This window comes from Stegodyphus dumicola, chromosome 6 (genome assembly GCF_044657685.1).
Source record: "Stegodyphus dumicola isolate Sdum_Otavi_A_Nest chromosome 6, ASM4465768v1".
NCBI classification, from domain to species: Eukaryota; Metazoa; Arthropoda; class Arachnida; order Araneae; family Eresidae; genus Stegodyphus; species Stegodyphus dumicola.
This window is the reverse complement of record NC_140773.1, coordinates 5,758,484-5,785,145: the sequence shown is the minus strand read 5'-3', so window position 1 is coordinate 5,785,145 and position 26,662 is coordinate 5,758,484. Positions and strand designations below refer to the sequence as shown.

The window sequence follows — 26,662 nt, the reverse complement described above, 5'->3', positions numbered from 1 at the left end:
CCAAACAAGATTTTCATCATATCACTGTGTTGTGTTTTTTTCGGGGGGAGAGGGGCGTCAAAAAGATATTTTATCCCGGGTGCCAGTTATGCTCGCTACTCCACTGAACTCTCATGATCTTTTCAGAAATTTAAAATACGATGTCTTATGAAATACTAATTTATTAAATGATGTATTTCAATTGACTAGACATTTCTGAGTAGATATAATATACAGTCCACTGAATACGAAGAAGGAACTTTTCACATAGATAGTAAAAGAGAATTTCAAGTGATATTTTGATTGTCATTGCTAGGACAAAAGTGAGACAGACTTTAATAAAGGCTGCTATTAAAAATTACTTGATGTAGTTATTTTAAACTTACTTAGTAGATATATATAAATTAAATTTATGTGTCCTCTGCCATTAGTAAATGCCATCTCATGTAACCTTTATAAAATTTTGTTTTGAAGATTTTCATCATTAAACTGTGGTTACCAAGAAGGCATTTGACAATTCTGTGGAATTGCTGCTAATGAGAAAGTACCTTAATTTCTTAAATATAAGGGCTTATATTGATTCTTTTGCTTCAAGTGAAAATTGTCTGGACATGATTGGTCTGAAAACAGCATTTCACTATTTTTTTTTTTTTTAACAATGAGTTGTAACATAAACGTGTGATATAATTTTATTAATTTCATTTGTTTCTGGTAAAATTAACCACCGCTGGATGTGCCGGTAATAGAAATAATGTTCATATACATCTTACCCGAAAAGCTTCTGTGGTGGAAATATTATTAGTTTGCTGTACTAGTGAGCACGAAATGCGAGACTGCTTTGAAATGATTTTTTACTTTTATGCCGTATTACCACTTCGATCCACCATAGAATCCTCCAGGCCACTTCCCAGCATGAAGCCCTCCTCCTCTTGAATTTCCTTCACGAGATCTTTCTTCCTCTTCTGTCGGAAATCGAATTCCACTTGGGCCTCCAGAACCTCTGCCACCTGTCCCTCCAGGGATTTCTTGCCTTGAGGAAGGACGGCGATTGCGTTGAGCATCTGTAATGATCATATGCAGAACCAATATCACGCATATGGTTACAAGGTAGAAGGTTTTCATGATGAAGCTGAAACAGAAAAAAATGTCAGTTTTTTTAAGTAAATATAATCATTTTAGTTAATTAATATTAATCTGATGGCCAGAAGGCATTATTAGTTGAGCATAATGACCAGAATCAGAAATTTGTAACGAGTATTCTCGTGTAAACTGCCGAGTATTCTCGTGTATTCTTGTTAAAAATATCAAAAGGATGTTTGAAATAAAAGAAATTTATAATAATGAATGAGTGCTACATAAAATCAGCATCAGTCTAAGCTTATTTTAAATTAAAAGAATGCTTAAAGATAGTTAAAGAAAAGAAGTCTTTTTATGAAATAAATCATTGCATCTAATTAAATAACATACTGAATATTTTAATATTTTTTTTACCTATTCATCAGGCTTTAATTTGTGAAAATGAAAAGGAATTTCAAGTTAATGGCAGGACTATTTTTTCATTTAAATTTATGTATTCAAACTGGACCTTCTTTTCGTTGTCTAATGTTATAGACTTCTGTTCATAAATCTTTAACGCCATTACCTCCTCTTTTTTCCCGAGGAGTAAATATCATATTTTCTTCTTTAAACGATAGGTATAGTTTGCATCCACTACCAAGAAAAATTGCTTATCTCTAACGACTTATAGTAATCTTTCATTGGACGAATTACGTTAAGTGAACTAAGTACACTGACTTCCAAAAATTATGGAACAAATAGGTTTATGTAAGATATAATTATAAAATTTCTCCCACATGTAGAGACAGCAGTAACTTAATATACTTCAGTGATTATGTGCTTAGCATTTCTGCTAAGTTAAAAAGTATTTTTCACAAATCATATGTATATAACTGCCAAAAAACTGTAATACGATATTTGTCCATATATGACATGTGAATTCAATCTTGACATCTACTTGACTAATACTATGTTCTCAATTAAGTTATTAGAAGCTTCAATTAACAGAAAAGTCCATGCAAGCCTTGATTCGAATTCAGTTCATTTTAAGTTCTTGGAGAGAGAGACCGCGCTATTATTTGCCATATTGTGTAACTGTCTACTTGTCTGTCACATGTTCAGTTGAACTGAAAAATTTGCTGATGTTTGAACATTACATTAAGTGAACTTGCTTAGCTTTTCATTGAATTACATAATCACAAGTCTCCTATGGTGACAATAAATGATCTAACAAAGGACATTGTCTGGGCAACTCATGATATTCAGAGAAATACCAGCAAATACTTAAGGTCAGTATAGGTGCCCAAAGAATCTGCTGCTCTTTGAAATGTCCCTTTTGAGAGTATTTTATTGGTTGCATGTGTTGGTTACTTTCTTCCGATTATAACAAGACATGACTCACACCATGTAGCCCCCCCCCCCCGGATCGACGTAGAGAACTCTGTGAAGCTACTGGCTAGGATCTGTACCTAGGCAGTCTTGGTAACAGGGGTATAAAATTTATGAACTTGGTGGTTCTGAAGGCCCTGGGAAAAGTCACATATTGACTGGCCCTGGATTCTGGCATGCCCTGAGCGGCACGACTCTGGTAGCCCCCCAGTTTGCTGGGGCTCGCCCAAGTGACTGGCAGGTGTCAGGGGGTGCACCCTCTCCTGGAGGAGTAATAGCAGAGGTTGAACCTCCACGACGTGCTCCAAAGGTGGACTGTTAATGCTGTTCAGTCTAGCGATGGCCGGGAATGCCCAAATCTGCCGCTTACACCATGTAGCATGCTTGGATTCATCTTGTGAGCGGTAAAATTTATTATTATTAAATTTATTATTTATTGCTGGAATATGATACGCAGTAAGCCGAAATATAATTTAGTTTTCTTTCTGGACGGAAATATAAATCTATCATTAGAAGGAATTGTAACCTGCACTTAATGTGATACTGCTCTTTTTGAAAGTTTAGATTCACAAGAAACCGATTCAACAGCGTATTTGGGGCACTTCTGTTAGCATTTATCTGGGTTGCTCTATCAGCATTATTTCATACAGCAAACTGCTTGCAACTTATCGAATTAGGTGAATGACGTTTCTCAGATATCCGGTCGGATGAAAAGCCTCGGATATCGAGTACGATTTTTTTTAAAGCAGCATTTATGCACACGAATATTTTAGCCTTAGCTACTTAAAATTCAAAACCTGTGTGTATATGAAAATATTAATAATGGTGCCTAATTTTTACCTTAATGGTTTTTTAATTTGCATTATTATTTTAAATATTAGCTATAATTCATGTTCATATCATTCATTTCGTTAATATTATTAAGAAGAAAAACTGCTTGTTCCTTATATTTTGAAGGGCAATTTAGTTAAGAGATCTTGCTTTCAAGCAGACAAAAGCTTCAATAGTTTTGAACATTTGATGCTTTGTAAACGAATGCAGCAAACAAAATTAATCTAAACTGATTAAATTTGAGTTTTCATGGTTTTGGGATAAAAATGCACTTGTAAAACTGTAAACCTCGCTACAGCCTGTACAGTTAGCTATATCATACAGTCAGAGTTTACTGCGAAAAAAATTAGGAAAATGCTGTAATTTTTTTCAGAAACGAGATAATTGTTACATATACTGTACATATTGTTAAATACTTGTTACATATTGTTAAAATTGTTATTAAATATTGTTAAAATTGTTACATATACTGTACATATTATAAAGAATCTGATATTTATGGATTGTATTGCGAGCAGGGTATAAAAGAGTAAAAATTTTTGAGAGAGAAATATCATGTTCTTGATTTTAAATCAGACTTTTAAAAATTTGAATTGCTTTTTTGTTCTAAAATAATTTTCTAAATAATGATTTATAGTTGGAGTTGGTACTGAGTTATCGGTTCTATTTATATTATGTCTTATTAAAACAAGTAATTAGAAAAGCCGATTGATACCACATCAAACAGGTGTTTAAGTTTTTCCGATGATTTACAAAAAAAAATCCGCTGAATGTTTGTCACCCATAAACATATTCATTCCATTTAACTCCAGATCTTGTTTCTCAGTGCCAGGGAAAATTTTAGAAAAAAACGCGCTGCGTTAGTTGTAAATAATATTACAATGACTCTCAGTTCTTATTACTTCAAGTTGTGGAGTTCTATCACCTTTGTACAGTAATTGCTTCTAAATCTTTTTCATCAAATAGATGGACTATTGAAGAGAAGTTATCGAGATGTAAACTTAGATACATCTGTTGATATAAACATTTGATCATTTGCAAACTTTTCTTATCATTCTTTTCCACAAACCAATGAACATGGTAAAGTGTTCTATTCCTAGACATGCAAATTCCTAGACATTTATCGCAGACAGTAATTTAAAAATATAAGTTAATTGAAATTATTGACATTCAAGCTACACAAAAGCAATCACATATTTATAACTGTGTTATAGGGTTTCAGACTTTTCTCTTATAGCTATGTGTGTGGAACTTCGAGAACTGGTAAGCGAGCTCAAGAAACAGAAACATAAACTCAAGAAGGTTTAATTACCCTTTATTGCTCAAAATAAGGATTAACAGATGGCCCCTTTCTCAGGACGTACCGAAAAGCCTCCACTTCGGCTTGAACTCAAGAGTACTAAGAAAATCAAACTTAACTAATGCTTAACTAAAAAGATATAGCCGAAGCTATCAAAATTCTAAAGGAGTTGGCCCCAAAATGTTAACTAAACGGCGAAGCTATCAAGGGCCTGAAATACGGCTGAGCGTAGTATAATAGCTTAGAAAGAGTGGAGCCAAAAGGAAAAATATGCGCTAGTCAGAATCCCTGGCTCTCTAACGAAGTCTGTGAAACATCGACTTAAGTACCAGTTTTCCTCATTTGCATTAACCGCGATTCTAAAAGCACACTCTGGCAGGAAATTTTAAGCTGAAATTGGAAGGGACAAGAAAGTAGCTTTAATTAAAGATAACTGTTTAAAAACTTAAGATAAACCTTACAGTGTATTGCAAAGTTGTTATCTCTGCCATTCGAAATTATTCGTACGAAAGAGAAAATACGCCAATGGATTTCAAACTGTAGGTTAACGAAACATTTAAATTATCGAATGTTAAGATAAATTTTTTAGTATGCGGTGTTGGAGTTTAAGGCAAAAAGCTAGCAGCTATTGCGATAAGATGCTTTCAGAATAAAAAGAAGCTTACGCTCCATTTATATAATAGCCAGAAATACTTTCTTCTCATGAAATGTGACACGAAGTTTTCGTAAAGGTCCACTACATGCTTAATTTTAAAGAATTCTTGTCATACATTCTTAATTACCTATTTTATAAATGTAATTCTCTTCAATCTTATTTTTATCCAAAATAACTTTTTCCCGTTGCCCTGCAATATCTTCCGACTGTTTTGCTTAATGGTAATGCATTTTAAATGTCTTATTGCATAGAAATAAACATGCATGAATTAAAAAAATGAGAAATTAAATAAAAGTAATTTACCTCGGGTATCGGTCCCGAATGGCCTAGCGATAAGACGTATGAACATTATATCCCGACAACAACAAACGACGACTGGCTGCATAAGCTAGTCGTTTTCTACGAGTTCGATACATATATAGCAAGTATATGCACATAAGATATGCGAAAAAAATGTCTATAAGAAAACGTAGCTTGATGTAGCAATTATTAATATAATATACTTGATCTGATTAATAGTTAATTGGAAGGAAAACAACAGTGATATGGTGTATGTTATCGAGGAAGGAAGAAACTCTGTTGTAATCCTAACTCCATGGTATATAACGACAAATTTGTGGTTGTCATGGCAACCTATTCATAGTCTACAATATTTATTTGAATCACATATGCACTAGTCAGCAATATACAGTAGAAATAAAAGAGAAAAAAAGAAGTGTCCTCGGTAGTGTGATGGTGAGTAATCCCCGCTTGTCGCGCGAGAGACTAGAGAGGCATGTACTACCTGCTTAGGAAACCGGACATGTTCATTATTTTCAGTAATTTTAGTACTAAATACGAAGCCCGAGGTTCGATCCTCGGGCTGGGCAAGGTCGACTCAGCCTTTCATCACTTGAGTGGGTCAATAAAATGAGTACCAAGTTCGCTTGGGGACTAAACACTGTTGGTCTTACGACAAACTGACCACTTGTTTAGGGCTGAAGGCCCATTTTCACTGCTGCGTATGCGTTTCTCCAATCAGCGAGCGACTTCACTTTGATTGACATCTGCAATCCGGTCGGTATGCGGTGACGGATGAATTATCAACTAGTCCAACTTCTATCCGTATGTCTGCCGATGCGTTGGGGTAACGTGGTAAAAAAGGAGCAATCAGGTGTCACCAAAAATTAATGGCGGCAGAAGGCAATTTACGAACGCTGGCTTCGGGAAAGAATGTTTTGCTAAGAAATACTTATTTCTAAATTAACGTTATAACGAGAAATATGCGTACTGAAAAGGACAGTAATCAGCTGAATTTAGTTAAAAAAAAGATAACTGCAAATACTAGTTCAGAGTAGTACAGTACTAGTTCGCAGAGAGCAGTGATTACTGTCAAGAAAATCACGCGCAAATATATAATTCCAAGTCCATGAAATAGCAAAATTTGTCCTGACAATTATTTCCTAGTTCTGCATGCACATTTACTTTTAATGAAAAAGAACATCTAACTATATCACACTGCTATAGCAAATCAGATATGGCATTAAAAGATTTGTTATTTTTTTCTTTTGAAACGAGTAAAAACTAAAAACGTTAATTATAAATTAAAATTTGATAGCCTTTTAAATATTCCATTTCATTAAATAGTATGTTAAATTTGTATTTCTATATTTATAAATATACCTTTTTTGGCTAATGTAGTGTCGCTTCTCTTCCGTCAAGTTTCTAATTTAGTTAAAATGGAATGGCAACACTTTCTAGTCTCCGCGAAAAAACGAAGTAAGCAAAAGTCGGTATTCTATCATGCGATTTGATGTGCACGTAAAATGTAACTAAATATTATAAGTATATAAAATGTATTGTAAGGAATAAAATATTGATTCTATTGGAGTCAGAGATGTGTTATTTTCCTATATTTGCATACGAGACACTTCATTGTTGTATCCTGGCGTGATCGAATTCTACAATGGCTGACGACGAGGAAACCGAAATTAATGCAACAACTGTGTCTCTCGCCAAGGTAAGCGTTAAAGTTCCTCCTTTTTGGAAGCCAGATTCTAAAATATAGTTTATTCAACTAGAAGCACAATTTAGAAATGCAAAAATAAATGTATATCTATATTTATATATATATATTGTATTTCTATATTTATAAATATACCTTTTTTGGCTAATGTAGTGTCGCTTCAGTTCCGTCAAGTTTCTAATTAAGTTTAGTTAAAGCGGAATGGCAACACTTTCTAGTCTCCGCGAAAAAACGAAGTAAACAAAAGTCGGTATTTTATCATGCGATTTGATGTGCACGAAAAATGTAAATAAATATTATAAGTACATATAATGTATTGTAAGGAATGAAATATTAATTCTCCTGGAGTCAGAGAAGTGTTATTTTCCTATATTTGCATACGAGGCACTTCATTGTTGTATCCTGGCGTGATCGAATTCTACAATGGCTGACGACGAGGAAACCGAAATTAAAGCAACAACTGTGTCTGTCACCAAGGTAAGCGTTTAAGTTCCTCCTTTTTGGAAGCCAGATTCTAAAATATAGTTTATTCAACTAGAAGCACAATTTAGAAATGCAAAAATAAATGTATATCAAACAAAATATGATTATGTTATAAGTTCCATTGAACCCAATATTTTGTCACAAGTGTCTGATATTTTGCTAATTCCGCCACAAGATAATAAATATCAGGCAATTAAAAATAGACTAATTTCATTATATGCAGATTCTGAGACTCGGAAAACCCAAAAATTAGAGTGAATTAGAACTGGGTGACAAAATGCCATCTCAATTGCTGAGTCCCCAAATTTGGGTATATTTTAAAATTATACAATTTCACGTGGCAATTAGCGGTATACAAGCATAGCAAATTTTGTGTAAATATTATGAACCTTTCTTTGCAGTTGCTATGTATAAAGTACCAACTATTTTTTAATTCGTTTAACTTTTTTATTTTATTTATTTTTTCAGTAACAGTACATTTTAGTTTTAATAATATATATATTATTTCATTAATATTCAAGGCTTCTAGAAACGCGAAGAAATTTTTAAAATTTACTTCAGCTTCTATGCAATTAGTGATGTTCATAATATGCAACTTACTTATCTAAAACTTACTTAACCTTATTTATCTAAAAATTGCTAGCGTACTTTACTTTCACAGTTCATAAGCAGAAATAAAAAGTACCAATAACATGGGATTATCAAATCAAGAAAGCACATTTCGGGCACTGCAGGCCTTAGCCCACTAGGGCTATTGCGCCGCTGAGTTTAGTTTATTTTAGTACTAAATTCATACATATTTTATGAAATTTATTTTTATTCCTAAATTTGTTTTTAAAGAGTAATTGTTTCATCACTTGTTATAATTTTAAGGAATGCAAATTCCTTAAAAGTTTAATTCCTTAAAAATATTTTCGATATTTCGCGTAAATTAGGTATGTAAGCTAATGTAAAATGCTTTCACGAATTACTTTTTTCCCGTGGATAATTTTCTAATTCTTATTAGAAAATTAAGTTACTTTTCATATAGTATAAATAATTTTAATACCACATTTCTGTCTGCGAAGATGATTAGCATGATGAATATGAATTTCATTTATACACTCGAATAGAAAAATATTTAAGCACTTATTTATTGGACTAAAATTTATTGACACCTTATTAGTCTCGACACGGCATTTTGCGTCGAATCAACTAAAAGGCGCTGAATCACTTTTCAAATTGTTGCCACCATATATTATCGTCCTATATTATATTTAAAGAAATTAAATAATAAAGAATCTGCATGAATGTATGCATGTTTCTGATACTGCGAAAAAACAACGGTTCTTAGAGCCATCAAATTTTGAAAAACATCCACCTGGAGATGAGCTCTGGGGAGACCGAACTTGAAATTTGGGTACTATTCTGTTTTGAGGGCCGTAAGAAAATTGCAGCGAAAATGTATGCGCCAAATCTAGCAAATGCGCCCATTTTACAACGCGTCAAATCTAGCGTACGCGTTTGATTTCAGATTGTGTAAGTTTATATAGTTCTATATTTCTTAAGACGCCATTGAAATACTAGTTTAATTTTTAAATCCTTTTTTTGATATCCTATGGATTTAACAATTTGGGAATTGCCCATGACGAAAAGTCGGCAATATAATTTTGCGTAAAGTGCAGAATCACCCACTGCTTGACGCGTTATTAAGAATTGCACATACTCGGTATCCATATGCACATCGACCTATTTTAACTTCAAAAAAAAAAAAAAATCCTAGAATTGCACAAAAATGGCACTGCGCACACCCTTGACTTTATCTATGTACACATCGACCTATTTTCACTTAAAAAGTAAAAGAAAATTGACAAAAATCCGATTTTTTTAACCCTTGTAAAAGGCGGCAAACAAATAAGTGAGCGATTCTGCACTTTACCGAGAATATTTTCAAAGGAAAGGCATCATTCATTATAGGAAATTACGTTTGAACAACCAACGAGATGAAATTATGCTTTAGCGATAAGTCGGTAGCGAAATAGCGATGCAGGCATCCATTCAGTTATGTTTAGCAATTTTTATGTAAATTATAATAATGATCTGAAATAGCTAATTACTCTTGCTTCCATTCAGTCATGTTTAGTCTTTTTCATATAAATTATAATAATAAAAATGTATTATATGAAATTAACCTTTCATCTAAATTAAAATATCAATCTTGAATAGTTATTTGCTATTATACTTCCTTTCTTGCCGCAATTATTAGAGTTACCGCAATTCTTTTTGGCAGCATTGGCATCAACGATAATTTGGCGATTTTTTACGGCCTTCGAAACAGAATAGTACCGAAATTTGTTTTATTCTCTGTTTCATATTTTGTAAAACTTTAACAAACTCAACGATTGCAAAGGAAGCAGTGGCAATACTGAACGGGGGAAAAAAATATGGCTAATCTTTGGAATATGGTAACAGGTAGTTTGGCGACATTTTGGTAAGGCGATAAATGTTACTAGCTAGGACTTTAGCAGTGTACATGGATAAAGTCAAGAGTGTGCGCAATGCCATTTTTGTGCAATTCTGGGATGTTTTTTTAAGTGAAAATAGGTCGACGTGTACATGGATACCATGTATGTGCAATTCTTAAAAACGCGACAAACAGTTTGCGATTCTGCACTTTCTCCCAATTTCGCACCTAATCTTCGTCATGATTAAGCACTTTTGTACCATAAAAGTTCTAGCATAAGCGTTATTCGGCTAGCAGATTGTTGGGAAAAAAATGTTGATTTAAAAAAAAAAAAAAAAAAAAAGTGCCTTTACTTTGTGAAAACAAAATGGCGTCCAAACAAAAACTAGCAGGTTGCTGTAGCAGGGTTGGTTGCCAAATTTTCGCCAAAGATCGGCAAGTTACCATAATTACCAAAGATTAACCAAAAATATCTCCAGCCTGCGAGGCTATCTATTTGAAATTCTGAAGATATGCTTTTTTTTAAATATTTTTAGCCCAAAGGGAAATTACCCCAAATGCTCTCGAAACGTGCACGTGTGTAAATGGAATGGGAAAAAAAATCCGCTCTTTTCGGGGTAATATAAGATCTGAAGGCTTTCAGATTTCTTTTATTTAATTAAGGCAGAGCACTCGTGGGCTATCTGCCTAAGAAATGGAATGCCTTCGTTCAAGGCTTTCTGAGGGAAACTGGCTCGTATACACGTTAGACACGGTGAAAATCACGAAAACATACATGCACAGCCTATCTGTCCGCCCGAATTCGAGCCCCAGATCGAACAATCAGTCATCAGAGGCTTTACCACTCGGCCGCTGATATGAGCACTAATATAATGAAATAAAAATCTTCAAAAATTATGATTCTATGAGATACATAAGATTCGTAATCTGGGGGGGGGCATTAGAAATTTAATAAGCGTTATTATAATTTTATTAATTATGATAATCCTGAAAATTTCTGTTGAATACATTGCACACTAAATGTAATTTTAAATTATAGAAGTCAGATATATTATCAAAACTAAAATAATGATTTAAATTATAAAAAAAAAAACAAGAATTTATTACAATTAAATCTTTCAGCTTCTTAACGAATTACAGATTGATTAAAATTAGGGGAAAAAAAGGTGAAAAATCTTCTGCTTTGGCGATTAGCAAGACTTAAAAGAACTAGCCATTTGCAAGATTACATGAAAAATAAAATAAACGTCAATGAACTTCGTACGTTATTCTGAACCACCTTGAAACTGAATGAAAAAGTATTCAGCGACTTAAAGCATGTTTAGAGTTTGATACTTTGTTTTCGCAAGATAAATTACAGGCCCTTTGTTAAAATTTTCATAGCTCATTATTTTAAAAACTGAGAAGTACTAGAGTCAGTTCCGGCGCAATTTAAGTTCTACTCGGAACCTCTCTTCATCTTCCCTGTGCTCGTATCTTCTGCCCCATTTTGCTGTTAGCAGTTAAGTTACGCTGTTTTTTAACTGTTTCTATTGGCTCTTTCACTATGATATTTTTGAAGAAGACTATGAACTCCTATTTGGATTATGCTCGTTTATAGTTTCGTGAGAAGAATGAGGTCAGCTTTTTATTTACCTATTAAGTGTTTAATTTTAGCTTATTATAAGAATACTTTTGTTCAAATTTTGTTATTATCAACATTTTACTATAGCTTTTCTTGTTTAATTTATAAAACACAAAAAATAAATCTAAATTTAAATAAATGTATATATTTTTTTCGACTTTTATAAAGGAGAATGGAGGAAGGAATAATGGTTCAGCAATAGTTAAATGTGTGCTTCGGACAAAAAAAGTTTAAGAACCCCTGTAATTACCTTATCATGACCTTTTTTAATACTTTACCTAAATAGCATTTGTCATTCTATAGAATGCCTAGGTACTATATGCAATATCTAGGGAACGTACGTAATAACTCTCATATTTCAAACTTTGCTAGAAACACTTAGCATTTTATAAAATGCCTAGGTACTATATACATCACCTAGGGAAAGTTCATAATAATTCTCATATTTCACAATTTGCCTAAAAACACCAAGTATTCTATATAATGCGTAGGTATCCTACAGCATGCCGGAGTTTCATACATTGCCGGTACCATATACACTTCAGACAGAATGCACAAACATATAAAGGATAGACAAACAAGACTCGTTCTAATACATAAGAAAGCTTATTTAAAGAGCTTATTCAAAGTTTGCATTACAAGCGCGGAGAGAATGACAAATGCAGAGGTTGTTTATAATTTAAAAGTAACAAGGTACTAAGACATATGACGATTACTGTCAAGAGTTTTATCTTTTTCCATATACTCTTTGTGGATAAGACCATTGCAATCCACCAGATATGAAGCATGATCTTTTTGTTAGTCAAATTGTGCTTTGCGACGACGGGCTCATTAAGCGCAGACCAGCCGCCTTTTTAGGCTGTGTTGTTGAAGTAAATCCACTTTTCATCACAAGTATTGATTGTAACGAATGTTTTCCGCCAAAAAACGTTCTTAAAAGTTAGGGGGAAAAAAACGACATGAAAGTAGTACCTTTAGTGCGAGTAGTAATCATCACCCAAATCTATGATTTTTTGCCAACGTTTTGGTAGTTTTTCAAAAGTTTCAGCTCAGAAGCTTGGTGGTGGCGAATCCAAAAACAGATGAACCTCATTTCGGAAGCCGTGTGCCGAATTCCTCATTTCGGAAGCCTCAGAAGATAGTATCAGCAAGATATAGCTACAGGTGTTAAAAAGGGTAGAAGTCCGAAGGAGCAATGTCGGGACTATAAGGTGGGTGTGGTAAGAGATTTCATTCGAGTCCGTACAGAGTCCAGCCGATGAATGCAATCACATGTGATCTTGCATTATCTTTATGGAGCATTACCATTTTGCTTGGAACTCAGTTCGACATTTTTCCTTGATAGCAGCGTCAACACGGACTAGCATCTCGCTGTACGTACACCTTACTGTCAACGGTTTTATCTTCTTCCGGATACACTTTGTGGATAATACCATTGCAATCCACCAGATATAAAGCATGGTCTTTTTGTGAGTCAAATTGTGCTTTGCGACGATGGGCTCTTCAAGCGCAGACCAACCGCCTTTTCAGCCTGTGTTGTTGAAGGAAATCCACTTGTCGTCACAAGTGACGATCCATTCCAGAATTTTGCCATTGCGTTGATATTCGAGCAGATTAGTGCAGGCTCGAACACGTCTCTCCTTATCCGCTTGAGTCAGTTCATGCGGTACTCAGCGATTGAGCTTGTACGTCAAGTTTATCTGACGCATAGTGCGACTAATGGACATGGCACCAACGTCCAATTCGTTAGCAAGCTCTCGATTGTTTGCATACTGATCTTCCATAAGTTCTCACAGGCGGGCCTCGTCAACATCAGTAGGCCGGCCAGAACACTCTTCTGCGCGGAAGAATGCAATAGTCTCGGATATTATCCTAAAGCTCTAAAATTGAAAATTTAGAGCTTGGGAGATATAATCTGATCTTATTGAGAAAAATTCAAAGTAAATGTGGAGATTCGTGTGTTGTAAAAATAGAAGTAGATGATGGAGAAAAAGATTATTTTCTTTAAATAAAAGTCATGTAAAACTTTCTGATAATGCGATTAAGAAAATCAATAAAGGAAATTATTCAACTATAAAGGTATGATAGACGGAGAATAATCGTACAATTTGAGAAAACTTTAGAATATCATTATATTTTTGTGTTACTTATATTTTTATTCTAAAAACATTCATGTTTATGTCATTTTTGAATACTTTATTCCAAAAAGTTAAGATTTTTGTGTATTTTTTAGAGAATTTTTCATATCCAAAAACTTAAAAATGTTGTTATTCATTTATGCCGCCCCTCCTAGCAGGGAGGTCATGATTGAAATCTTCAAAAATACTTTATATTTATTAATTTTTGGTATCATTTGATATTTATGTTTTATTTCAAAAACTTAAAATATTTTCGTTTTTCCTGTAATTTTTTTAGAGTCTGTCATACCTAAAAAAAATATAAATTTTGAAAAAAAGATTTGACAAAACACAGAGTCGTTCAGGTTTTTGGAAAAGTGTGCCAGATCGATCATTTTAATTCTATCTCATATCGTTCCATAAAAAATACTGAACAATTATTTACGGTTTGGGTGCTTTCTGAGTGTGAAGTTTAGTTGTGTCATTCCGGTACTGTTATACGTACAGTTCCAATTCCTGTAATTTTTGCTTTTTGGTATTTCCTAGCTTTACCATCGAATTCGTTCGAAGATGAAATTCCGAAAATGTCTTTTTGTCATAAGCATCATGAGGAAACTATTTTGATATGCATTGTTTTACTGCCAAACTATAGTCGGTTTTTTATAACTAATAACCACCATAGATCCTTAATTTTCCTTATTTGATTGCGTATGTTTTCTATCAGCTATTTTCTCTCTTTCCTTTTGTACCCAATTTTCGAACAGTAATTACACTCCAAGTTCAGAAAATTTCTTCCAGCAGGAAAAAAATTTTTTTTTGAATTTATCCTCCATTTTTCATAGTTCTTCTGTTCTTGACTCCTCCTTTTATTTTCAGTATAATACGCACTTTGTTAATATTGAGACGTTTTCCCTTTTCTTGCTTTCCATTCTTCTAGCATTTTGATTTTCAAAGATTCGGGATTAGATAATTATTCTCTTGATTTGATGGCGCATCTAAAATTTTCAAAGTTTTACGGAATACTGTAAAGCACAAGAATCGATAATAAATCATCAGCTATGTCAATTTCCATATTTTTAAGCTTATAAACTGTTTCGAAGAAACTGTTCAAATGGTTACACTTTCAGCCATTTTTCTAAATAAAAGCTGTTTTAACAGCGAAGTCTTCTTCGCAGGTCTCTGCGATTCATACATGGCTTTGAGTTTATTCACGCAGCATTTGCTGTCACACAATGCTTTACATGACACAGTTCACTAGGATTAACGGTAAAAATTACGTTTGCTCCAGCTTTGTGATCAGCTTGGAGCCATTTCTTTTTATCTTCAGCAGGTTTCAGTTTTTTACTGGTCACATAATCTCAGTGCTAATTTTTAATCAATACTCTTGTAACTCCTCAAGAGAAGGAACACAGAAAATTCTTATAGCCGTAAACTTAATATTTTATTTCGTACTAAGACACTTTTACGAAATTAGAAGTTTTAGACAAAGTTGTTCACAAAACATTTTTCTCTATTATAATACTTCTCGTTGTTATAGATACATAGAAAATAAAAACCCAATTCTAAAACCGATAACAATGAATATCGATATGCAACATCCTCCCACGTTTTGTCTTGTACATCTAGATATTATAAGACAAACTTGAAGTATTCCTTAAAAACTGTAATCTAACACAGATATTTTAGTGAATGTTCATAAAGGTAAATTACTTATAAATTCAGTCTTTTGGATTGCTTTACCTGTCGTGCACTTCGAATACGTATTATTTCAGCACTTGAAACAATTCTATAATGTTAAGTCTGAAGGATACGGTTTTTGAATCATCACGACTGGGTAACGAATCTCCTCCATTCTTTCGAAGGCATAATCTGGGCCATCAGCTTCCAGCTTTGTCCTGAAGGATTAAATCTGACGATGCAATCTGTAAAGAATATAACTGCTGAAGGGGACAGGTAATTTCTACGTTTGCCAATTTCAGCCGAGCCACTCCCTGTTTCCCATCTCATCCTGTAAATTGTTCCATTACTCTAGATAAAAGCCAGTTATTTCTCTTGGAGTTATCAGATCCCACAAGCACAACATCTCCTACTTGAATTACCTCTTGCCTTAATAGTCGGATTTAGAAGCTCAGACAGATATTCTTTTTTGGAATCTCTTTCGAAAACAGTGTCAAATACTTTGCAAGTATTGTATCCTTTATTAAAATAACTTTCATCCATCGATTGTGTCCAAATCCAGAGTATCACAAATAGCAGAATTTGGAGTTTCACATAGGAAATGTGCCGGTGTTAACGATAATGTTTCCTCTGGATTCTTCGACAAATAAGTTAATGGTCTCTTACTGATTGTAGTCTCACAATCACATAAAACCTTTGACATTTCCTCGTCATTCAGACTAACTCTGCCAAGAATTGTTTTTAGTATATCTTTTATACTGCGTAGCTTACGCTCCCACCGTTCACTGTACCACAGTGCATTTGGTGGGTTAAAATTCCTTTCTATCTTCTTGTCTTCTACTGACCATTCATTACGATCATAAGTGTAACGGGTTTCGGGAGTGGTTCACCCCAATTAAGTTTTCTTTTCCAGGCTTCTTGTAACAATAACTTTGGCAACAGCATTGCTTAATGTAACTTGCATGTAAAACCGATGGAATCGAACACGCTGTTGGTCACAGAATGTAAATTTCTTTTCATAACTCTTTCTTGTAATTTCATTAAAGTCTCCGGCAAAGCACAGCTCAGTTCATCAAAGGTAATATTCCAATTAAGTCCAAGTACCTTTAGATTTCCATCTTGAATTCCTGTGTATGACCAGCTACGTATGCTAAAACATCCTTCTTGCATTATATTTGTAGCTTGTTTTTGAAATAGGTGCAACTCCTTCTCATCATCTACACTTGTAACTAAGTTGCCAACATAAAAACCTGTTTTTAACTTCACTATCGTAAATTTCAGCTCTCCTGTTTGATATTTTTTTTAAGTTAAATGAAGCGAAATTATCGGATTTAGCAAGAAAGGGCTTATTGTAACGCCGAACACTACACGATAACGTCTTTTAATTTTCTAGGAGCCTTTCAACATAAAAATCGAAGTATATCTCGATCATACACTAAGCTGCAGGAAAACCTGTTTGATATTTGCTATTACTTCTACAGCATGCAGTCGGAATATCTTTCCCAAGCTCTTAAAACATTATCAGGAAGACAGGAGGAGACAAGAAATCTTCAAACTTTTATTTAGATCTTCCAAACGTATCTAAAGGTCTTAAATGTGATCGATATGATCGTATAAAGCAATCAAATCTGTACATTTCCTACCTCTTACTGCAATTTTCATTACCATTGAGAGAAATTCATGAACGTACTGTTACGAAATGTCAAGGCGCGGTGAGATGGCTTCCACGCAAAGCAGTTTTAGGGTTGCCATAAAATAGCAAAGGAAGGCAGGGTTGCCATATTTGGCGAGAAATCGCTCACTAGGCCACATATGGCGACGAAATTGGCGATATTCCATGGACGGATGGAGAACCTTCTGGAACGAATTCTTACGGTTTAGCCCAGAATGTTCTCGAACACCAGTCAAAAGCTATATAAATCCTGCTGGTCCGCAGTCAGTCAGAGCGCCTCGTCGAGAGAGCGAGTGAGTGTGTCTCGTCTAGAGTGCGAGTGTCTCAGCGAGTCAGTCCGTGCGGAGTCGGAGTGATTGTGTCTCGTCTAGAGTGCGAGTGCCTCATCTAGTTAGTCCGTAGGAGACGTGCGAGTTGACAGCCGGCCAGCGAGTGCCGAGGGGTCGTCGAGTGCACCGAAGGTGTCTGTTAGTGTATCGCGGTTAGTGCATTGTCGAGAGAGCGTGTTGAGCTCCGGAAACGATTGAACCGAGAGTCAGGAGCTGTGCTCTGTGTGTCGTCGAGAGCATCGCGAGTTGTAGCGTGGAGAGTCTCGAGTGTACGTAGAGTTCCGAGAACGACCAAGCAGAGTCGGGAGCTGTACTCCGGAAAGCAGAGTCGGGTGCTTTGCAGGAAGCTGTCTCCACCGTGATAGCCTGATAATCTGAAGGCTGTGTCGCTGATCGTGTCAGCGTGTTTATAGTAGTTCATCGACGACTGTAAAACGTTTTGGAGCTGTCCTGACAATACTGTCTAAATAAAGTGTGTTTCGATACTTCATCAAGTTATTCACTCCAAATCTACAAACCCCATACGAACGTGAAGGAAGAAAATAACGCAACAACTGGTGTCAGAAAAGAAAATAACGTAACAATACAAATTTTCTGTCAAATCTTTCTTTCAATAATTCAATTGCTTGGGGTAATTCTGAGGGTTAGGGAAGGTGTTATTCAACTGGCAGCTCGAGAACCAAAAGTAATCGACTGAATCAAATAGAGGCACTTATCTTCAACCGGCATCTCTTCACTCTCATGAATTCTGAGAAAAATGATTCTAAAATCCCAAAGAAGATTTAATATTCCTCTTAAATCTCTGAGTTTCAATTTTTGCAACCGATACTTTCGATTACATGGTGACTGAATTAATCTATCAGCAGAATTTTCAACTTAAACAAAAAGTACTCTCCTCTATAATTTTCATCTTCGCTTAAATCCTGAACATACTACTTTTCTTGTTTTTCGCCGCTCTTGCCAAGTAATAATTCAGAAATTGCATGTTATTGACACTTAAATTATAATTCAGAAGTCAAACAACAAAAATCAGCGTTATATTCACAAAATTTTCACAGGACTAGTTTCGATGGTTTTACCGAACCATCATCTTCAGCTGCAAAACCGCAAATGAACAAGATAGGAAATAATGATTAGATAAGATAAGAAAGCCTGGGCAAGAATAAGCAAGAGGCGCCATCTGTTGGCGAAACCAGAACTAAAACATAATTTCTCTAAAAGCCGAAGGCAAATTTGGATTGGAATTAGGATCGTTAACTAGAACAGAAAGATTTTTATGAATGTGAAATGCCTCTAGAAAATCCAGTTCTCCAATGGAAGATGTTTTTTGAATAATTTTGGCAGCAGAAAAATTGAAAGTGTGATTTTCGGACCAACAATGTTGAAAGAGCTACAATGCGCGAAATTCATTCTAACCCGGATATTATCATTTCAAAGGCCGACAAAGGTGGCCAGATAGTCGTCATGGATAAGAACACTTACATCGATGGTGTCACTAAACTCTTAAACGAAGGACCATATAATCCGATCCCTAAAGATCCTTCACCTTCGGACTTATCCAAAACAAAAACTGCGATCAAATCTTCAAATCATTTCAAGCAACTTAAAACATTCGCTTATCCCATCTGTTGCGAATTGTGCCAGATTATATGCTCTTCCCAAAATTCATAAAAGTGGTATTCCTTTCCGCCCTATTGTATCAAATTTAGGTACTGCCTCGTATCCATTAGCTAAATATTTAGTTTCTAGATTTTCCACTCTATTAGACAATAACATTTACACCATAAAAAATTCAATAGAGTTTGTAAAAAAGGTTAAAAAAATTTCTCCTCGTAATTTACTCATGGTTTCTTTTGATGTAAAATCATTATTCACCAATGTCCCAGTGGAGGGTGCATTAAGATGTCTAGAAACCAGACTTCGCGAATTTCATTTCTCTTGCATCGAAATTGATGAGCTAATTTCTCTCACTCAACTCTGTTTGAAACAAACACATTTTGTTTTCCAAAATAAATATTACAAGCAAACTGAGGGATTAGCCATGGGAAGCCCCCTCAGTCCCATCTTGGCTGATATCTACATGCATTATTATGAATCAAAATTGTTTGAAACTTTAAACTTCCCGGCATGGTTCCGCTACGTAGACGATACTTTTACCCTGTTTGAAGGTAATAAAGATGATTTAAATAAAGTTCTTTCAACAATGAATTCTATTGATCCTGCTATTCAGTTCACTTTTGAACTTGAGACTTGCAATTCTCTTCCGTTTCTCGATATTCTGGTCACACGTAACACATCCAACTTCAGTACTACAGTTTACCGTAAACCTTCATCGGTTTGCCTTCCACCACACTTTAAATCATGCCATCCGACTAAACAAAAGTTAGCTTCATTTTATTCCTATGTTTTCCGTGCTCTTCAAGTTTGCTCCTCCAAACTAGCCCTTGATGAAGAACTAAATTATTTAAAAGCAATAGCTATTGACAGGGGCTTTTCACCCAACATTATTAATCAAGCAGTTAAAAAATTGTCATCTCAACACACTAAAAGCCACACTCTTATTTTAGGAGATTATAAAAATTCTGTTGTCATTCCCTTCTTTCCATCAATTAGCTATAAAGTTGCACATATTTTACAGAAATTTAACTTTCGGGTTGTTTATTCTCCCATCAATAAAATTCCAACTTCTATACTCAAGGACCCCATTCCGGATATGAATTCCTGGGGTATTTATAGGATTCCTTGCCAGTGTGGTTTAATTTACATTGGTCAAACTAAGAGAGCCTTAAAATTTCGCGTCAAAGAACATGAGGCATATGTTAGAAAAAAGGAAACACAGAAGTCTTCTGTTGCTCAACATTGTTGGTCCGAAAATCACACTTTCAATTTTTCTGCTGCCAAAATTATTCAAAAAAACATCTTCCATTGGAGAACTGGATTTTCTAGAGGCATTTCACATTCATAAAAATCTTTCTGTTCTAGTTAACGATCCTAATTCCAATCCAAATTTGCCTTCGGCTTTTAGAGAAATTATGTTTTAGTTCTGGTTTCGCCAACAGATGGCGCCTCTTGCTTATTCTTGCCCAGGCTTTCTTATCTTATCTAATCATTATTTCCTATCTTGTTCATTTGCGGTTTTGCAGCTGAAGATGATGGTTCGGTAAAACCATCGAAACTAGTCCTGTGAAAATTTTGTGAATATAACGCTGATTTTTGTTGTTTGACTTCTGAATTAGTATTTATTCGGCGTGTTATTGTGTCTTACTTAAATTATCTTTTCATATTTAAGTAGCACAGAAACACTAACTGTCTTGAAATTAGATTTCCATACCTATTATTGCCATTTAAAAGGCTTTTAATAGTTATTTTATGTTTATTGCAACCGCTAATGCTTCTAAAGTTTAACTGTGATGAGTTTAAAAGAGCATTTTAATAATGTAATTTTTTTTTTAATTTTACTTATAAAGCGATGTTTTTATTTACCCATTTTAAACAGTGAAAAACGCATATAGCGGCATTGACTGTGCCCATAAAATCGAGCGGGAAAGCTTATCAGTGAAGGGACTTTACCCCTTCGTACGGCAAAGGTTTGCTGGTAGCCGTATCATTTACTTCTTTTCTCCATTTTCCTTGATGCTTCAGAGTAAAAATCTGATGTGTACACCACATGACTTCCTTGTACGGAATATTAAATTACACGCATTTTTTTTCTTGAATTTCATTTAAATTGATTGGATTGAATTAAATCTACTTCGTCGACAGCGCATAAACCTCAATAGAATAAATGCACTCTTTAAAATTTACTATATTTGCTTACTATAACGACACTCTGAATGCACAAAATTTATATCATTTGAAGAATTATCGTTGCCACATGTTCTATTCAAATACTATAATAAAGCTAAAACGATGTATGAAAGAAATTAAGCAAAAAAAAAAAAAAAAAAAACAGTTTTTCACAGACGATTGAGTATTTCTCATTCAATTAATTCAGTTCTCACTTCGCGACATAAAATACATAAAAACTCAAAATATCTGCATTAAAAATTACGAAGTAAATCTTAAACACTTATTTCCTCGAAAAAATTCCAGAAAGGATAAAGCATGATTTAATTCGCAATAATAAATGAAGGCGTTATTTTTGTGTTGCGAAGCTTAGTCTTTCTAGATTGGCAACAAATCTACAATTCTGCTGTTTCAAATGTAAACAAATGTGTCCGCCATGTTATTTAAAACTTAACCGCACTTAAACAGCTTTTAAATTGTTGATAAGTGTACAAATATTGCTTCCAGAATTACGAAAGGCATAAAAACCTTAACCGGAAGATAAAAACAACATAATTCAATCATTTTTAAAGCAAAAATATATACAATTTACAATCATATAAGAGTAAAGAAACTGAGATCATTGAGCCGGGTAACAGAGTGGATATATATATAAATATATTTATATACGTTTGGTGCGGCCGATTGCAACCAAAATACGAAGTGCACATCTACATGTTATAGCAGTCCTATATACAAAATTTCAAAGTTCTGAGGCTACTCGTTTTTGAGTTATGCGAGATACGTACGTACGTTCGTACAGTCGCCACGAAAAATTCTCTTCAGAATTAATTTTAAAGCAGTTTTATAATTTTTTGGGGGGAAAAGAGCCTTTTATTCTGTCCTTACGTACAGATATCACGCAAAAACATCGTTAAATTGCATTCGATAGCGGTCAAAATGGATATTTTCGTTGAAATATGTTGCCTGAAACATTTCGCGATTACAATACTTCCTTTTTACTTCGTACAAGGAAGTAAAAATAGAACGTCATGACGTTAATAAAAAATTTCGGTATATTTATAAAAGCAAACAGAAAGTAGACTTAAAGCTGGGAAAGATATTTCTGGCATCTGTATTAGCAACACTCACAGATTATTTCGAGAAATAATGAAAATTAATTACTAGATGAAATAAACAAATGATTATTCTGAACCCGGTTCTCAATATGTTGCATCAGAAACACTAATGAAGTAAATGTTCATAATTTACATATCCAGGCATTATACCAAACCGATATGTTTAAGTAAAATACAATTAAAACAAAGTTTTTTATGCAATAAACCTTTATTTAAAATGAATATGATAATTAATTTACTAAAATGATAAAAACAATTTATCATACAGTTTAATGAGAATAATAGATTAAATAGTTCTATTTTATATTGCGAGTAATAAAAGCTATGGGCACCCATGATAAATTTAAAAGCATAATTTCTTATACAATTCCACACTGCAATTAAATTCCTTGAAAATTTCATTATTTAGCTCCCCACGCTCTTCGCGATCTGAAATTGTAGATGAGTTCTGTAAACAGAATTATTTTATCTGTTATTCCCATTAAATTATATATGAATTATTTTTCTCCTTTTAGAGCATTAATTGTATGCACTTTAAATAAAAATTTGTTGCATAAAAATCTTTTTTAAATTGAACTTTTTTTGTACTTTTTAGTCTCAATTACACATTATCAATAACATTTTTAGTCATAATTAAAACACAAGCAATAAATTATAAGAAAATAACGAAGTAAAGAAAAATAACTGAACAATCATTCAGAGAACGACGAAATCGCTTTGAATATTTAGTTTCGGAAATGGATGTAATAACAGTGTTACTTAATGAGCATTTTACTTGACTCGTTGAGTAAACGAAATATTCCCAATTCGTCATTAAGTGAGCAAAGATGGAAAACATCGTCATTAAATATGCCAAGAAGGCAAACTCAAAACGCTTTATTCCACCGTCTGCTTCAGACTGCAACACATTTTTTTTTAATGTAGAAAGTTGTTTAGTTAATTTTTTTAATCATTTTTGTTTTAGTGATGGCGAAAAGTTTGTTTTATAATCTGTGAAATTTTCAAAACTTTATATACATTTTTAGATGCTGAAATTTTAAAATCATAAACAAAAAATTGCTTAAAAAATCGAGCAATTTTCAAAAATTCGCCAATCATTTAGAAATTAAGTTATAATTTTCATGCAACTTCATTGAAAAGATTTCTTTTCCCCATTGTATTCGATAGTGCATACCGTAAAATTTTGATATGCTTAGTCTGCTCGCTTAACTAAGATATGCGTCAAAGATCGTTTACACATTAAATTAAAAAATATAAATCGAATTTTGGAAAAATCGCTTGACATCATCGATAAACAGTTCGTGTACAAAATTTAAACTCGATAGCTTATCACAAAGTATGTTAAAAATCGATGAAAAAATTACACTCGCAGTGAAGCACCATGAATGAACTAAATAAAAGCTTATAAAAATGAACAAAACACTGATAAATCATCTAATGTTATAATATCTTAGTTAAACTAAGTAAAGATCATTTCTCGGAAGGAAGTGCAGCAGCTCTCGAAAATAACAACTGGGCCAAGCCGCGGGTTTGGGTAGCGTTAGCGAAAAACAAACTGATTGTGCAATCCTAGATTTAAAAGCAATATAATCTTACTCGAAAACTGGGAAACTGGACTGCAAACATTCCTAACTTTAATTCTAAAAAATTATGCATTTAATAAATTGTTTAAACTAACTAGATTCCTTGCACAGCAAAGTTTTAAGTTCTTAAGATCAACTTAAGATAAATGACCTCGTTCAAACAACCGATTTTGGCTAAACAATCTCTTTAATTTTTTTTTTTTTTTTTTTTTTTTTTTTTTTGTGCTACTTTGGTAGACGGTTGCACGGATTTTGGCGATTTTTTGGCAATTTTCCTTTGGCGAGTAATACAACTTATGGTAAACCCATTGCTGGATAAGTTATTTATGGTAACCGATACTTTGTTGTCATTTTATTTTAAAAATAATGCGTTTTATTGTGCATAAATTCCGTGTTTAAAATATTATTTATGGCTTTTAAATATTAAAAATCAATTTAATTTTGCATTTTTATTTGAAATAAAAATTTTATTGGTTATCATATTTTATGAAATTTTATGTTGTGGATGATGTAATCAATGACGTCACCTTACTTTAAAAGTAATTCGTTTTAATATGTATAAATTTAATCTAATATTTTAAACATTATTTATGGCTCTTAAATATTAAAATACAATTTAATTTTGCATTTTTTTAAAAAATGATTTTATTATGTATGAATTTTTAAATAATTTTAATTCTAGCCGTGATGTAATAAGCTCTCTGATTGGTTATAGAATATTTGTGCATTAACGAGCTGTAATCAGCTCCCTGATTGGTTACTGACAATTTGTGCATTTCCGCGCCGTTTTAAAATTTAAATTATATCTTCCAATTCCTTCAAAGATGTTATCTAAATTATGATTCTGATTTTTTATTGTGGTACTTATCAGTAAACAACAGGTTAAACACTCAAAAAATGTAAGTACATATTTTTCTTTTATTTTATAATTGTATACTTCAATTTTTGTTAAAAAAATTAATACACTATTTTCAGAAATTGCTGAGATAATTATTGTCACATATGTTTTAATGTTAATTACATTTTATATAACGTATTTTAAAGTATTTGAATTTAATAATATTCTAATTCTTTTAAATGTTGGTATGATGGTTTTTAATTCGATATTCAATTTCAGTTTTATTTTAATCTAATTAAACGTTGGCCCAATGTTTTTATAGCGGTGTTTTTATTCTCTTCTTTGCTATATGAAAGTAATAATAACCTTACTTTAGTATTTTATACTTATAGTAAATGTATTTATTTACACTTGCCTGCCATCTTAAACAACGACATTTTCAACAAAAAATTAATCCATTAGTTTTAACGATATTTATTTATTTATTTTTTAAGTTTCGAATACTTTACTATGCGTAAAAACAGCGTTTTTCAAGATGGCTGACGTTTGTAAAAATCGCGCCAACAATTCGGCCAACGTAAATCGCCAAAAATCCGTGCAACCGTCTACCAAAGTAGCACCTTTTTTTTTAATATTATTACTTTTTTTTAATATTATTTTTTAAATAAATAATTTTAAGCCCTTCAATATGTCTGGAGAATCTGGCAAAATGTTGTTGTTAAGTATTTCCTCATTTTCGTTTGGCAGCATGAATAGTTATGCATATATATCGTGCAACATTAATCTGAAAACTTTAAATGCGACTTTGGATAATTTTTTTTTTATGATTTATGTTCACAGCAGTTATGATAACTCTAAAAATTCCTCATAGAATCACTTGAAATTTTGAACACAGAGTTTGTACATGCATGATATAGAGTAAGAGTTAAAAAATTAGCCTTTCAGAATTTAAATTATATAATTTTTTACTTCAATAGTATATGCAATTTTTTAAAACATTTTTAGTGTTGACTAACATATTTGGCCATACACTGCTAGTGAATCAATATTTTCCAATTATTCTACTTTATGCTTAAGGCTAATATACATAACCTAAAGTCAAAAATATGTTTTCAGCATCATCAATTTCTTCTCAGTGATAGTTGATAATTTTGCTAATTCCGATAATTAATTTTAAGTTTTCTGCGTAAATTTTACAAAATAATGAATTTTTTATTACTTTTGTAGGGATTATATATTCAAGCGTGAGTGCAATCCAATAAAAAAGGCCTCACAAATTTAGAAATATAACAAACACTTCGAGAAAACTCTTCGAACAAGGTCGGCTAGCTTAAACGTTATCTAACTCGGGGAATTCATTTTTAATTTTACGCGGGATACGAAAGCTGGAATTGGTCTAAAAGTTCCCAGTCTTAGCGTTTATATAACAGCACAGCTGTATTGCAGTGCTCGCAACAAGTGCTAGAGTTACGAATTAAAATTCAGGAAACATAACAATTGCCACAGGCATAGATTTACTGAAAATTTTTATATGTTTACAAAGATTTAAACTAGACTGAAAATTTGCTTACTTTTATTAGAGTCCAATTTACGTGTAGACGGTAATAGATGTTTCACTGGAATTACTGAACCACAAGCGAAAATGTTTCCGTATGGATCCTTAGTATGGCCTCAAAATCACGGTAACTTTACTTCACTACGGGCTGCAATCACAGGAAGTCAAGGTTACTGGGAAAACAAAATACACGGTTTACGTCATCTTATTCCTGTTTGGGTT

General features: G+C 33.3%; 1 protein-coding gene and 1 long non-coding RNA gene across 2 annotated transcripts in view; one reads left to right on the top strand and one right to left on the bottom strand.

Annotated features, from left to right (window-relative positions):
* Window positions 1–652: 652 nt before the first annotated feature.
* Window positions 653–26,610, bottom strand: LOC118188892 (uncharacterized). The gene is made up of 2 exons (XR_004758187.2): window positions 26,457–26,610; window positions 653–1,108 (listed from the first exon to the last, which is right to left on the bottom strand). It is a non-coding gene; the product is annotated as an uncharacterized LOC118188892 (long non-coding RNA).
* The window catches only part of LOC118188891 (alpha-tocopherol transfer protein-like), a 130,340-nt gene continuing 111,165 nt past the window's right edge, over window positions 7,488–26,662 (top strand). The window contains exon 1 of the mRNA XM_085818013.1: window positions 7,488–7,692. The gene's annotated coding sequence lies outside the window, so the exon portion shown is untranslated. The remainder of the gene's footprint in view (window positions 7,693–26,662) is intronic.